Source organism: Pseudophryne corroboree, chromosome 2 (genome assembly GCF_028390025.1).
Source record: "Pseudophryne corroboree isolate aPseCor3 chromosome 2, aPseCor3.hap2, whole genome shotgun sequence".
Taxonomy (NCBI): domain Eukaryota; kingdom Metazoa; phylum Chordata; class Amphibia; order Anura; family Myobatrachidae; genus Pseudophryne; species Pseudophryne corroboree.
The window spans coordinates 213,088,247-213,100,839 of record NC_086445.1 but is presented as its reverse complement, the minus strand read 5'-3'; the positions used below and the strand labels follow the sequence as shown (position 1 = coordinate 213,100,839).

Genomic DNA, 12,593 nt, shown 5'->3' with positions numbered 1-12,593 from the left:
TATATATATTAATCAAGAGTTTAACAATCAAAAGGAATAAAAGAATTTATCATGCTTTAGAATATGTTGTATTTAGCCCATTTCTGTTTCTAGAATCACGTTCTGTAAGTAGAATTGCGAAAGTCATTTTATACAAATTCTTTTTTTCTAATTGCTAGAAACAGAGCAAAAGGGCACAATAAACAACTTTTCCCATCAAACTGTTTGCTAAAGCATGTTTTTTTTTTGTTTAAAACAGAATCGAGGATTTGCAACATAGAATTAGGCATGGTAATATTATAACATTGCCTTTCCATAGAATGTGCTATAAGCAGCGATGCATACCAAAATATTCCCTTTTAATTCCTCACTGTATATCAGGATATTTTTGTCTGTAGTTTTATGCCTCTTTGTGAATGTACGTTACTACTGTGTTTATGTGTGAGTAACGGAGTAATGTTTTTTTTTTTAGCCTTTTTAAACAGTATGTATCAGTAAAGCGCAAATTTGTAGTTTGTGCAACATAAACTGTATGTGTTTCCAGAGAATGGATGATGATGTTGACAGAATGAAGGTATAAGGGAAAATACAAAAAGCAAGGAAACAGCTATGAATGTTGTGTTTTGTTTTCATTGTATTTGAGGCTTTATACTATTGCTAGCTTGTGGCAGTGAAAAGGTTAGTAAGCTTGTTTTTCTGTCATTCTAGAGTGTCTTTTACTCCCTCCTTCCTCTCTTCTCCTCCCTAGGCCTCTTTAGCAAACTACTGCATGCCAATCTGAGGCCACATTTGGGAGCATGAAAATGAAGGGGAGGGAGTGGGTAGGGGAGGAGAGTGCGTGGGGAGAAATGAAATGAGGAGACAACCTTTCCTGAAAGTCACGTGAGTTGCCTGGGTTTACATAAATCACAGATTGTTTTTCCCGCCAGCTGTTGCCGCAGCGTTTAAAGGGATAAGACTCCTGACTTGCAGCCAGAAGCAATGGACCAGGATAAGGAATAACAGCATTTTTCAATAGAAAATGCATTCAAAATATTATATTTCCTGCTGCAAGCAGACTTGTGAGGAATCAGCTGCACTGTGAGTTTTTTGCATTGAAAAAAAGGAAATAATAACATGCTCATAACAGGAAGTTTGGGTTGAAATACACAGCATAGCCTATTTCTTGTCATAAGTACTAGTAGGCTGTTCAGTACTTGGTTGCTATGTTTTTTTGCAGAAGGGTCAACCAAACAACACTGACCATAGCTCAGTTGTATATTTCTTTAGTATTATTATCTTTTATCTATAAGGCACCATAGTGTCCGCAGCACCATACAAGGGGTAAACATAATAACAACTCACAATTACAGAGTATGAGTACAGTATAATATATGACAGCTATACTGTAAGTACAGAAAAAAAAGCAAAGCATTACACTAAAATCATCATAACCAGACCTACCCAGCTATTTGTTTTAATTCGGGTTGGCACCTTGTTTCTGAGTGGAGATGTGACTATAAAAACCATTATTTGAAAATTGTTTTTAAAAAAAAGTTTATTATCCTGTTTTTAATTTTCACCTATTAAACCCTTAAACCTTGATGGGAGTGCTGCCATCCGTTTTATTGTACCGGTACCGGTTCGCCTAATCTTTGAATGTACAAAAAGAAACCTTGATACATGCATCTGACACCTCTTTTGTGTAAGTGAGGTATGAACCTCATCCATCTTACTGCATACCAACATCCAGTATTACCAATACTCTGCTGTGTAAAAGATACCTAGATATATGTCCATAACAGTACTCTCATGTAAGTGAGGTACGACTCTCTATACGTCTGCACCTACAACATTTCTGTGGAATTATTCCCACATCCCTAATTCAAAGACACTTTATTAAGTGTCATTAATCTCATGTTAAATAAAAAAAAAATTCACATGTATCCATGGGCCAACCATAATGACGATTATGACGCCTGGAGAATCAACAGACAAAAACATTTAGAATCCAGGTCAAAACTTTTAGAATCCATCGCCTAAGGAGGATAAGTATTATTACATATTATACCTTTCACCTCTATGTATTGTAGAACCATTTTCCACACTATCTCTAATTTTTCTCCACAAATGTAAAATAGGATCTTCTTGGGATAGATCCACTAGTGTTAGTGAAAAGGCTGCTTTAATACCACTTAAAGCGCCCTGATTATCCTACCTTTCTGCTTAATATGCCTTACCCTATAAGTTAAGACCTCTAGAATCGCCCTAATGACCTCTGCAGAGCTCAGAGTAGTGGTGTAACTTCATCCCAGTCGCCAGAGGCAAGACAAATCCATCCCGAATGATATGCCCATGATATACCTATGAACTCAGTAATTCCCATCCAGTTACATCCCATTTCCTGCTAAACAGGTACCGCTCTCGTGCAGATATTGATGTAAATCCATGCAACTTTATACTGCTAATTTTGACATATGCGCAGTAGTGTAAAAATTGCTCATTCTATCTGCGATCTTTGTGACTGCCAGACAATATGGAGAGCAAATTAGTGACTGCTGGACAACAAGGAGAGCATGTTAGTGATCACCAGACAATACGGAAAGTATTTTAGTGACCGCCAGACAATACAGAGAGCATTTTAGTAACCATCATAAAATGCAGAGAAAATCACAACGAACACAATATAACGCAGAGAATGTCACAATGACCACCATATAATGCAGAGAGCATTGTAATGCCCACAGTATGCAGAGAGCATTGTAGTTCCCACCATATAACGTAGAGAGCGCTGCAGTGCCTGACACATAATGCAGAATGTTGCAGTGCTATCCATGTAATGCAGAATGTTGCAGTGCTATCCATAGAATGCAGAGTGTTGCAGTACCCAGAAAATGGAATGATGTGATGCTATCATCTTTACTCTGTTGTGGCTGGGTGGGTAATTTAACAGCTACAATTGTTGCAATTTCATAAAAGCAGAAGAAACCCAAGTCAGTCCAGTATATCCACTAATAGTTATACTTAAGAATTCACTTTCTGCTGCATCTGCTTGAGGTTACAACCTTGTAGTCCCAATGTAGTGGTCTTGGAGTCTAGTTACACTGTAGTCCTATCCTGCTAACCTATGATACGATGGTTACATTAGTATAAGTCCTGTTGACTGTTTTCCCTTCAAGCAACCAGTTTAGACGTATGATGACATATGGCAAAATTACACATTAGAGAGTGAACACATAAGCTAAGCATTCTATTTACTTTACTGTGCTCCCCAAGTTCCTCAGAAGATAGCAGTAATTGTTTATGAGAAGTGAGGTAACTCTTTCTGCTAACTTATCAGATGTATCTATATAAAATGGGAGAGTCTCTATTAGTTAAGTCCTGTTCGTAATAATGGCTTCTGAGTGGGGATGTAGTTATGTGACCGCCGGTCACAATACCTCCCCCTAAATCCCACACCCTCACAATGCCGACCAACAGGGACTATTCCCACTCGTGGGTGTCCACGACAAACCATAGAGTGAGAATAGAACCCGCGGCGACTGCAGGTCGCCACCAACCCCGTGGCGTGGCGAGCGCAGTGAAACCTCAAGGGGCTTGTTACACTTGCTCCCCCACCGGCATTACGCTACCGGGATCCAGGCAGAGGTATGCAGGAGACTACCGATCATGCATACCACACCCTCAGAGTGTATGCAGCTGTATTATGCAAAAATAATAGGTGTCTGTGTATGGTACACTTACAATCACCACAGATTCCTTCCCAAAAGTAGGCTCTCCCCCTACTCTTGCTTCAGAGCTGACAGGGGCTGGTGGGCTGGACTCTATTATAATGGAGCTGCATCACACCAATGGCTGAGCACTAGGACTGAGCACTCCACCTCCCCACTCCTCGTTGTATGGGGTCATGACTCCTCCGGAGAGCATGAGCTCCGTCTCTCACATGAGGTAAAATCCTTTTCTCAGCTCCTGAGGTTCCGCTCTCCTTAGGTACCTATACAATATCCTTCCCTGAACCCCTCAACTGCTGTCCACTTCAGCCTCCTCCCCCTGCTCAGGGCTCATGGCTGTTATTTCTCACAGGGGTTTTCAAAAAAATGCTTTTAGTGAAAGAGCTACTTCGATGCAAGCAAAGTAGGGGATCTATTGCTAAACTGAATAATTTAGGTGAAATATGGCATCCCTTGTGAGTCCATCATCCCATTAGTAGCCTATCACAAGAAGAAAGGTGGAAAGGAGATGAATAAAAGTGTTTCATCAATCTACAAAAGTCTTGATCAAAGTTTCCAAGATCGAGTACAACCAGGGGCAGATTTCTGTGGTGTTCATACAGAGATGCAGTATAGATTCAGAGGCGCACACAATGGAGTGGTTACAGGTGGTTGGCTAATCAGATGCAGATGTAGCATAGTATGGGCATCTTTTTGTGGTGACACAGCGTGTTGCTGAAAGTGGTTGTATGCAGAGATGCCGAATCGCTCACATTGCAGGCCTTACTCAGATGGCTGATCTGCACCTGTCATAGTGCTGGGGAATGTTTCAATGGTGAGACCGATAGTACAGGCTTTAATAGTGGCATTAGCACAAGATCGCAGTCACAACTGCAGCGAAAGAAGCAAGGAAGGCCACAACTGCGTACAACTCAGAATCAGGTCCTATGAGGAGGGAGTATACCCCCATCTTCCACAGACTACCCCCCCCCCCCCCCCCATCCTGACCCCCTGATCCCTGCCTCCATTAGTACTGCTTCCTGAAATCTCCTGGGTTGGTTTTCCATCTGCTGAGTGCAGCATAAAGGTGAGGCCGAAGAACAGAATCAAAAGTCTTATGTGTGTGAGAAACACGGTCTCCATCCAAGGTTTGCAAAGCAGGAAACAAAGAAATAGCTCTTTGAATAGTCCCGTACAGGAACTAAATTATATTGAAGGAGCTAATAATATTCCTCAATTTTGCTGTTTAAAGATTTATGTATATTCTAATACTCATATTGCTATAAGAGTAATCTATATATACACTGAAGTCTTATTTTAGTTCTTATGTTCACTGGGCTGAATCATGCATGCACACTTTCAGTCACTGTTCCACTCCTACATTCTGCATATATTTCCATCCTGCTATTGTAAATATCTATCTTCTTGTGTGATATTAACGCCAACCCCCCCAATAATCCATTTTGCCTTTCTTTTTAAAATAAACACATTTTTATTTTAAGACTGAACTAAGCACAAAATGCAGAAGCTGTAGTTGTAGTGGAAATTAAAGTTCCCAACATCATTTGCACCTTACTGTCCTACATTTTTTTCCTTTTACCTCCTCGCCAGCAGATACTGGGCGGGAGTTAACATTAGGGATGGACATAGAAAGATGATGGTTGGTAATCATCGATGTTCCTGGCTCAATGGAAAAGGTTTTTCCATTTAATTCCAAGGTTGATGAGGTGAAATTATGAAAATTACGCCATCAAGTGGCCCACCCATATACTTCAGTAGGCAGGATGTAGAAGGGTCTTGCTTTCCTCAAAACTGGTGACGGATGTTTCAGGAAGATAGTCAATAACAATGTGAGCAGACTACTCCAGCATGTTTGATGCAAGGATATTCTCTTTATTGTCCTTTTATATCCCAATATCATTATCAACTTATTTCTCTATTGTAGACCATGTATTCATTGTATAAAATGTGATAGTCATAATTGTCAACTGTCCCTAAATTCATGGCACAGTCCCTGGTTTTGTTCATGGAAATATCCACATTTGTCATTATCCACCAATATTACTTATATGCTGCATGTTGGATAATATCATTTTCAGGGATTTATAGAGAAATAAAACATGTAATATTTGAAAATAGAGAAAATACACGGCGTAATAATCCAGTAAACATGTTATCATGGGGATTGTAATGCAGAAAAGCACAATTAGAAAATGTCAGCGGAAATTCTATTTACATAGTCATGGTGCTCCCTATCTCTGGAATTCTCTACCCCTCCCCATCATACTCTCTACAAAACTCTAAACATGCTCTCAAGACTCACTTCTTCATCAAACCCAGCTGCTCATCCTAACCCTCTGTTACCAGCTTACTTCTACCCCTTCTGTGTCCTTGTCTGCCTGAATGTAAGCTCTCAAGAGCAGGGCCCTCTCCCCTCGTGTGCTTTCCCCTCTCTTAGACTATCTCCTACTCCATACCCTGTTCAACGGTGGGATACGGTCCTTAGGTCGACAGTCATTTGGTCGACCACTGTTGGTGCATGGCCTACATTACAAAACTTACCCGGAAAGGCTAAAAGATCTTAACATGTATAGTTTGGAGGAGAGAAGGGAAAGGGGGCACATGATAGAAACTTTCAAATACACCAAGGGTCTTAACAAAGTTCAGGAGGGAAACATTCTTCAAAGGAAGAGATTAGAACTCGAGGACACACACTGACACTGGAGGGAGGCAGGTTCAGGGGAAATTTAAGGAAAACTTACTTCACAGAAAGGGTAGTGGACAAGTGGAATAGCCTCCTATCAGAGGTGGTAGAGGCTAAGACTGTAGAGCAATTTAAACATGCTTGGGATAGGCATATGAATATCCTTACAAAGAATTAAGGTTCAAAAAGGGTTGAGATTACCTAAAGGATAAAAAAGGGGCAGACTAGATGGGCCAAGTGGTTCTTTTATGCTGTCAAATCCTATGTTTCTATGACATGCATTAGGTCGACCTGGGCATTAGGTCAACATGGCAAAGGTCGACACGTGAAAAGGTCGACATGAGTTTTTCACAATTTCCCCCCCCATTTTTTTGAACTTTTTCATACTTTACGATCCACGTGGACTACGATTGGAAATAGTAACCTGTGCCGAGGGCAGCGATAGCGGAGCGAGGCACATTGCCCGAAGCATTGCGAGCGAAGTGAGCCATGCGAGGGGACACGGTGCACTAATTGGGGTTCCTGGTCACTTTACAAAGAAAACGACACCCAAAAAAAGAAATAATATCTAATCATGTTGACCTTTTCCAGGTGTCGACCTAGTGCCTGTCGACCAATAGTGATTAACCTAAAGAGTGTTGATCTAAATAGGGTCGACCTAACAAACCCATTCCGCAACAGCACCTAACCTTCAATTTCTGCCATCCTGATGATTATTCCGGTGTCCTGTTCCTTTATGCAACATTGTTTCTATACCATTTACTTGTCCTACTTTGTTCTTGAACTGTACGTTATTGTTTTCTTGCTTTGCTCATTTGTTTAGGTTCTCTGCTAGGCACTGCGGAACCCTTGTGATAAACAATAATAATAATATAGGAAACTATGTTGTGCTGCCTGAAGCATATGATTACCAATTGTCAGTGCCGTAATTAGGCATTTTAGCGCTGTGTGCAAGAAACGACATTGGCGTGTCCCCCCCCCCCATGTAAGATAGGGGCAGTGCGCGGCGTAGGCATGCGAAAAATATATAGGGGCGTGGCTTCATGGGGAAGGGGCGTGACCACAAAATAATAGCAATTCATACTACGGTGCACAGTAGTCTCCATTATTCAAATTACGCTGCACAGTAGCGCCACTACACCATGAAGAGACCCTTTTACACCTTACGGCGGACAGATTCCCCTTTTTACACATTACGGCAGACAGCGTCTCCTTTTTACACATCACGTCAGACAGCATCTCCTTTTTACACATTACGGCAGACAGCGTCTCCTTTTTACACATTACGGCAGACAGTCCCCCTTTTTACACATTACGGCAGACAGCGTCCCCCTTTTATACATTACAGCAGACAGCGTCCCCCTTTTTACACATTACAGCAGACAGTCCCCCTCTTTACACATTACAGCAGCCAGTCCCCCTTTTTACACATTGCGGCAGCCAGGCCCCCTTTTTACATATTACGGCAGCCAGTCCCCCTTTTTACACATTGCGGCAGCCAGTCCCCCTTTTTACACATTGCGGCAGCCAGGCCCCCTTTTTACATATTACGGCAGCCAGTCCCCCTTTTTACACATTGTGGCAGACGGTGTCCCCCTGAGATGAGAGAGAGAGAGAGAGAGAGAGAGATACTTACCATCTCCCCGCTGGCTGCCAGGCTCCTCGTGCAGCTCCCTCGGTGCAGGCATCGGACAAGGAGGAGGAGGGAGGGGGACTGGAGCCGCAGCAGCGCTATGTCATTGGTAGTAAGCACCGCTGCAGCAGTCCCCTCTCCTTCCGTATTGGCTGCCCGGCGCTGCTGTGGATGCTGGGATGGAGGAACCGCATCCCAGCATCCACAGCAGCGTCGGGCAGCCAATACGGAAGGAGAGGGGGCTGCTGCAGCGGCGCTTACTACCAATGAAATAGCGCTGCTGCGGCTCCAGTCCTCCTCCCTCCTCCTCCTCCGCTGCCCGGCGCTGCAGCTCTCCTCCACAGCGCGGCGGCAGCACACGGCACACAGCAGAGGCGGCATGTAATGAGTCAATTTGACTCATTACATGCCGCTGGCCGTGCGCCCTCAGGGCAACTGCGCTGTGTGCCAGGTCCACTTGGCACACACGTAGTTACGGCCCTGCCAATTGTACACTGGACCCATTTAATGACAGATACTGATACTGACTGTCCCTTAGTCCATTATAGCACCGTTTCTTTTACAGAAAGGAGCAAGTGACCCATGATATAGAAGACTGAGCAGCATCACCAGTAGGAGCACGGAGAATGCACAGACAGGACAGAGAGATGTGAGACCTCTCTCGCTCCTATGGTGGTGAGTGCAGTGGAGCAAGGAGGAGGGACTGAGGTGGAGCTGAGAGCTGCAGCAGGGAGGACACAGCGAGGAGGGATATGAATAAATCCCTCTGCTACACAAGCTGCTGTGTAAATGGCAGCTTATGAATACGTTCTGGGGACTGTACACCAGGATGGCGTACACACTTACACTACCAAGTTCCCCAAAAAATGCTTTTTCAGAACTTGATGAAGTCACGCATTTGTGTCTTGCTAAATAACTGGCCCGTCCAGCTGTAAGGCCACATTTAACCCTGTCGGCCATATTAAAACAGCCCATAATTTTGATTGGTGTTTTATACAGTACTACACAGTATAAAACATATTACATGATCTAGGGCACAGGTTCTCAAACTCGGTCCTCAGGACCCCACACAGTGCATGTTTTGCAGGTCTCCTCACAGAATCACAAGTTAAATAATTAGCTCCACCTGTGGACCTTTTAAAATGTGTCTCCAGCTCCCTGTAATCAATTATCTCTCTTATCTCTCCCTTCACCTTTTATTAATGTCTCCCTACTGTGCATCTCTTTTATGTCTCTTATGTGCACTTAAATTTTTTCCTCATATCACAGGTGAATGCTAACCCCCTAGTCCTTAACCCCCTACCCTAGTCCTTAGCCCCCTACTCCTGTCTGTCTACCAGTCTTCCAGCTCCTTTATATCCTGCCTATCAGTGAGGAGGACTAACTTACTTTTCCTCCTTCTCCCTGAGCGGAGCCCAGAGAGGAGATGTAGGTAGTCACTCTGGGGATGGGGGCAGGCTTTTTGAGTCATTTGGCCCCACCCCCATTACAGCTCTGTTGGGAGGGGCTAAAATGATGCAATTCTCATTGAATTGTATCATAAGTGGGTAATCAATCACGGGTCCCTGCAGACCCGTGATTACCCACTTATCTCCCCATCCTACCCACTTCACTAGGACTACATGAAGTTTCCCCCAGCTTCCAGGAGAGCAGGTAAGTTACATAGAAACATAGAATTTGACGGCAGATTAGAACCACTTGGCCCATCTAGTCTGCAACTTTTTTTTATCCTTTAGGTAATCTCAACCCTTTTTTAACCTTAGTTCCTTGTAAGGAAATTCATATGTCTATCCCAAGCATGTTTTAATTAATCTACAGCCTTAATCTCTACCACCTCTGATGGGAGGCTATTCCACTTATCCACTACCCTTTCTGTGAAGTAATTTTTTTTCCTTAAATTTTCCCTGAACCTGTCTCCTTCCAGTTTCAGTGTATGTCCTTGAGTTCTAATCCTTCTCTTCCTTTGAATAATGTTTCCCTCCTGTACTTTGTTAAGACCCTTGGTGTATTTGAAAGTTTCTATCATGTCGTCGTTGTTCCCTCTTACCTTCTCTGCTCCAAAGCAGATCTTTTAGCCTTTCCGGGTAAGTTTAGGTGATGTAAAATATGCAGTGAGGTGAGGAAATGCCTGTATAAGTACGATCTATGCTAGACAGCAATACATGTTATAGACATCCTATCCTATTTAGGTTGGTGGGATAATTCAGAATCTCAAAAAAGGGCATTTTTTGGCGCCAAAACAATTGGCTGTAAAAACACCTGCTTTTAGGTGATGATCCACAAAATATTTATTTCTCGAAATAGAATAAAATAAAATGCATCTACTGATTTCCACTTTAATAAGTAAAACCACAAAAGTCCCAAGGACAATGCTAAACTGGATTACATGTCTTATTTAGCTAAGGTAAAAAGAGCTATTTAATACCTCTCATGTGTGATGGTAACTATTGCGTCAATTCAGAATCTTAAGCACAGAACATCTGTAGTTTGACTACTGTAATAGCGATATTGTATGATAGTGATCTATGACCAACAATTAGATGTTATTTATTACGTGTGTATATATTTCGCTTACAGCAACGCACCTGAATAGCTCTGATTTCTAATGTTTTGGAAGTCAGACCTCTCTGCTGCACACTATACATGGAGACTTATGGAAGGCCTGTACTGAGATATATAGGTACTCTTCCAGTTGCTTTCTTGGACAGTAACTACAACAGAGACATCTGCAGGCAGTAGAAGGGTATTGCACTCAATCAAGACTTAAGGGTTTGAATGACGACTTACCACAAATAAGAAGGTATGTACTGTAATTGGTTGGTATGCTGTAGATTAATAAGATGTCATTTGATCCTTCAATTTGTCACCCAGGGGGAGATGTACTAAAGCCTTGAAAAGTGATAAATTGCACGGTGATAAAGTACCAACCAACCACCTCCTAAGTGTCATTTTTTTAAACCCAGCCTATAACATGGCAGTTAGCAGCTGATTGGCTGATACTTTATCACTGTGAAATGTATCACTTTTCAAGGCTTAGTATACCTCCCCTCCAATGTCTTTTATCATTGACTATTGCAAGTTTTTGGTCCTTGATTGCAGCAATAATACCATTTCTTGTGGTTTACAGGGTGGTCATCTGTGCTCAGACCCAGGGCAGCCATCAAGCGGGACTGTGGGGACTGGTGTCCGTGCCCTTACAGAGAGGGGGGCCCATCCCCGGCTCTTACCGCCAATACTTGTAGAGCTGCACCAGTCTGTGAATCAACAGCAGTCTGATGCACAAGGAGGACTTCTTAAATCAAGCCTAATCTGTGCATTAGCTCTCTGTAAACCATGCCAGTAGGTCTGCAACACTCCACGTATATGTGGAGCAGTGCAACAAAATATTTTTTTGGGAGAGGTAGGGGCCATGGCTATTTTGTCAGTCCCGGGTCCCCATATTTTCTGATGGCAGCACTGCTCAGACCCATGGCTCCAAAGGTACCACATAAACCACTTTATACCTGGGCCCTAATAAGTCCTGTGCTGCTGTCATCACATTGTGTTGTACATATGTGTAGGGCTCATATTGGTCCCATTTACCCTAGGACAGGCATGTCCAAACTGCGGCCCTCCAGCTGTTGAGAAATTACACATCCCACCATGCCCTGACACGGCTTTAGCATTCTCTGACAGCAAAACTGTGTCAGGGTATGCTGGTATATGTAGTGTCACAACAGCTGGAGGGCCGCAGTTTGGACATGCCTGCCTTAGGACAATCCTCTAAATCTTTAACTCACAGTGCTTATTTTCACATAATTTAAACTCCAAATAAACCTAAACCTTTAAAAGAATTATATTAGGCTCCTATATCTGTTTTGTTTTGTTTTATTTTATGTCTAAAAGAAAAACTATTTCCATTTCTGACTCTCAACTTTATCTAATGTTCAAGGGGATATCCTATTAGCAGCGGCTCTTAAACTGCTGTTGAGCTGCTACACATACCAGCATACCCTACCACATTTTTAGCATGCTCTAATAGCAAAATTGTGGTAGGGCATGTAGGGATGTGTAGTCCCACAGCCAGAGCCGGCCATATGCATAGGCAAACTAGGCAATTGCCTAGGGTATTTGAAATGCCTAGGGGATGATATGCAGCATGCCTATATTCTGTGTGTAGCATTTCATATGCAGATACAGCCACAGTCTCACACAGAATATAGGCTTGCTACATATCATTTTAATCAGCAGAAGCTACTTGTGCATCCTAGCCACACATGAAGCTGCATTTTCATTAAAAAAGGTGTCCGACGTTATCATTGAGGCAAGATTTATGAGAACACATCTGTATCCAAGCAGAGGCAGAGGTCTCAGTGTTAGTGGCAGTGTGAGTGCTGTGTGCATGTGAGTGGGTTGGTTGTGCAGTAGTGTTCGGAATATGTGTAAGGAGCATTATGTGTGTCATGTAAAAATGCATTAATAATGTGCACATATGTGTAAGGGGCACTGTGTGTGTCATTATGTGTATAAGGGCATTAATAATGTACGGCATATGTGTAACACTGTACTACTGTATGTGTGTCATTATGTGTATAGGGGCACTAATAAT

The 12,593-nt window shown here is 42.7% G+C and overlaps 1 long non-coding RNA gene across 1 annotated transcript; it reads left to right on the top strand.

Annotated features, from left to right (window-relative positions):
- Nucleotides 1-931: 931 nt before the first annotated feature.
- Nucleotides 932-11,632, top strand: LOC135050658 (uncharacterized). The gene is made up of 3 exons (XR_010241724.1): nucleotides 932-1,059; nucleotides 10,583-10,805; nucleotides 11,133-11,632. It is a non-coding gene; the product is annotated as an uncharacterized LOC135050658 (long non-coding RNA).
- The last annotated feature ends 961 nt before the right edge of the window (nucleotides 11,633-12,593 follow it).